The sequence below is a fragment of the Chrysochloris asiatica genome, unplaced genomic scaffold, assembly GCF_000296735.1.
Source record: "Chrysochloris asiatica unplaced genomic scaffold, ChrAsi1.0 scaffold00208, whole genome shotgun sequence".
In the NCBI taxonomy this organism is placed as follows: domain Eukaryota; kingdom Metazoa; phylum Chordata; class Mammalia; order Afrosoricida; family Chrysochloridae; genus Chrysochloris; species Chrysochloris asiatica.
Window position 1 is genome coordinate 1,634,278 of NW_006408726.1, and position 3,956 is coordinate 1,638,233.

General features: G+C 35.3%; 1 pseudogene; it reads left to right on the top strand.

The window, feature by feature from the left end:
- The first annotated feature begins 1,193 nt into the window (after positions 1-1,193).
- On the top strand, positions 1,194-1,670 carry LOC102826957 (annotated as a pseudogene).
- Positions 1,671-3,956: the final 2,286 nt, after the last annotated feature.

Genomic DNA, 3,956 nt, shown 5'->3' on the forward strand with positions numbered 1-3,956 from the left:
TTTCTAATGGCTACTATCTGTTGCGATTTCTTTTTTCATCCTCAGTTTAAAACAGTTGGCTTTATGTTGAAATCTACTTAAATTTGGGGTCTTTTCTCCTCTAAAACTCTTCAAGAAAAATTATCTTCAGATGCCATTAAAAATACAATCCCTTAATACCCCAAGAGGTACAGCCAAAATTAATTTTGCACCAAGGATGAAGGATAAAATATAATTAATTTTGAAAGAATTCTCTAAGCCTAGTGATGATTCATAAAACTTTTATTATGAGTTTAGATGCTTGCTGTGCCTGCATCAACTCATGTGCACACTTCTGGGTGCCAAGGAAATTTCTTGCTGTTGCTAAGTGTTATCAGGTCAGTTTTGACTCATATGGACCCTATATAAGCTTTCCAAGGAGTCGCTGGAGGGTTTGAACTGTTGACTTAGTGGTTAGCAGTCAAGTGCTTATCCTACAGGGCAACCCAAAATTTGATCTTGTCAGCGTGCAATAGAGGCATTGACGGGGCAGAGATGTAGAATTGACTCTATGGAAGGCTGAATGTTTTAACTTGAAGACAAATTTCTTAATATTCATTGGGTAGAGGAGAAATCCAAATATATATATATATGAAGAAAACCTAAGAATTATGTTGTCAATAGGCATCATTAAGTCAGTGCCAACTCATAGCTACCCTATGGACAAGAGAAGGAAACTCTGCCCAGTCCTGCTCCAACCTCACAAATTGTTGCTACACCTGAGCTCATAGCTGTCACCATATCATTGGGGGTCTTCCTTCTCCAATTCACCACTTTACCAAACATGATATCGTTCTCCAGAGATTGGTCCCTCCTGATAACATTTCCAGAGTATGAAAAGAAATTTGACTATCCTGGCTTTCAAGGAGCACTCTGGCTGTACACTCTCTAACACAGATTTGTTTGTTCTTTTAGCAGTCCATGTTACTTTCAATATTTCCCTCCAACACCATAACTCAAATGCATCAGTTCTTCTATGGTCTTCCTTATTCACTGTCCAAATTTCACATGCATATTGGGTTACTGAAAATACCATGGCTTGAGTCTGAGGCACCTTAATACTCAAACTGACACCTTTGCTCTTCAGCACATTAAAAAGGTCTTGTGCATCAGTCGAGTAGTTCTTGCTCTCCCCTGCAACTTTCTCACAGTGAGTGGTGCTCGTGGTTTCGGCGATGAGGTCCCAGAAAGGGAACGTGGCTTGTTCCAGGCCGCAGAAGCACCAGAATACGATTAGCTTCAAAAATGACAAGTTTGATAAGAGTGTTCATACTAAGAAAATAAATGCCAAACTTCTTGATGGAGTATGTCAACGCGGTTAAGAAGTTCTTGAATGGCATGTAAAATACAGCAAGTACAAACCACTATCAAAACCTAAAAAATGTGTTAAATGTTTACAAAAGACAGTGAAGGATTCTTATCACATAATGTGCACACCTTGTGCTTGTGAACTTGAAGTTTGTGCTAAATGTGAAAAGAAAGAAGACATTGTTATTCCATTTAATACAGAACCAGAAAAGACAGAAGATACTAAAAATAATCTAAGTTCCAACAGTAGAAGAAGCCGCATAAGAAATGAAGATGAAAGTGATGGTGACTTGGATTTTTATATTAATTTAGATGACACTGATGAAGACAATTAAATGAACTAACATAAGTACTTTAAATGTCAGTTTAAGAACATGAAGTTATGACCAACTTTTAACTTTGAAGATTAAAAAACAAACAAACAAAACCACCAAAAACTGAAATTGTGAAACTTATAGCAAAATGTTATTATATATGTTGTTGTTAAGTGCCTTTGAGTCAGTTTCGACTCATAACAATCCTGTATAGGGTTTCCAAGGAGCAACTGGTGAATTTGAACTGCCAACCTTGCAGTTGAAACTGACTTTTCAGTCCAATGCATTATCCCACAGCACCATGTCACAAGTTATACATGGACCACATCAATTTTGTATCACAAAATTTGAGAGATAGTAAAGCTTTCATCATAAAATAAAATAAAATAAAAAGGTCTTGTGCAGCAGATTTGACTAATGCAATATGTTGTTTTTATTTCTTGACTGCTGTTTCCATGAGTGTTGGTGGTTGAGCAAAGCAAAATGAAATCTTCAACAATTTCAATCTTTTCTCCATTGATATGGATGTTGTTTATTGGTCTTAGTGGTGAGGATTTTTGTTTTCTTTACATTGAGAGGCAGCTCATACCAAAGTTTTTGTCTTTGATCTTCATCATAAGTGTAAGTATTTTAAGTTCTCTTCACTTTCAGTAAACAAGGTTGTTTCATCTGCATGTAGCAGGTTGTTAATGAGTTTTCCTCCAATCCAGTTTCTCAGATTATTTCCTAAGCATACAGATTGAATAAGTATGGTAAAAGAATACAATTCTGGTGCACATCTTTTTAATTTTTAAACCATTCAGTGTTCCCTTGGAATTCAGAGTTCTGTTGTGGAATTCCAGCCACACATAAATTATTCCTTTTTATGGTATCCCACATAATTCTTGTTCCTGTTTTAACATAACAAGAATTATGTGGGACACTGTAAAGAGGAATAATCTATGTGTGATTGGAATTCCAGACTAGAAAGAGACCAAAAAAAAAAAAAAAAGTAGCAAAAATTGTCAAAGAGACTTTCTAAGTTCTCTTCTTCATAGATGAGAAGATACACATTCAAGAAAATAAAATAACTCCAAACAGGATGCACTTCAACAGAAAATGACAAAAAGATACATTAAAACTATCCAAAAAACAAAGAAAAGAATCCAGAGAACAATTTGGAAAAAACTGAAAATTACCTACAAAGGAGAACTAATAAGACCAAGCTCTGATTTCTTAGTAGAAATCATGTAGCTAAGAAAAAATGATCTGACGTATATCACATTCTTTAAGAAAAAAAAAAAAAAAAAATGTCAGCCCAGAATCATATAGCCAACAAAATCATCTCTCAAATATTATGAAAAACTAGGAAACTTCCAGATAAACAAATATTAAAAGAATATGTAAAAACCCGGCCAAATTTTCAGAAACTACTAAAGGGTGTTCTGTATACAGAGAACCAACAACAGTAGACAAAAACCTGCTCAAACCACATATAGAATAATACCCTTTGTTTAACTAAAGACCTGCCATGAACTTAACTTTGATCCTAACTCCTTACCGCTACCCTGCCACACACAAAAGGAACAGTTCTCCTTATTACAAGTGCTGGGAATACTAGATGAAAAATATGTCTTTTTCCCTTGCAGAAGTATAACTTATTGAAGACAGAAACATATATTTAAACAAAAGAGACAATTGTTTGGGATTATAAAGAGAGATTGAGTATAATATTTGAAAATTATTCACGTTTATCTCTAACTACAAGGAGCTCTGGTAGCAAAATGGTAACGAGTCTATCTGCTAATCTCAAGGCCAGCAGTTTAAAACTACCAGCTGTTCCATGGTAGAAAGATAAGACTTTCTGCTCCCATAGAGATTTGTAGCCTCGGAAACCCTGTATGAGGTCTCTATGAGTTGTAACTGATTCCAAGGCACACAATCACCACCACCATGTGGGGGCTGAAAAATCCTTAATGACTCTGTAAATGGTCTAAAATCAGAACTCAATTGCCTAATTAAAAACAAAACAAAGAAGCAAACCACACACACTAGAATGGAAAGCTGTACATGTACTTAGATGCACTCTTAAAACTGACTGAACATTTTAAAGACTACATAAAAACAGAAAGGGGTGAGGGAAGTCAATAAATTGATGACATTGCAACTACAGCAATTTTAAGGGTCAAACAGGGGACCCAAAAAAAGTTACGGATCTCTTTGTATACTAATCTGAACCAGCTTTTTATATCTCAGCTTTGGGAAGGCTCAAAATCTTCCACTTCAAAATTATCAGTGATTCTCTTAGAAGCAAACTGATCATTTGATAAGAAATTA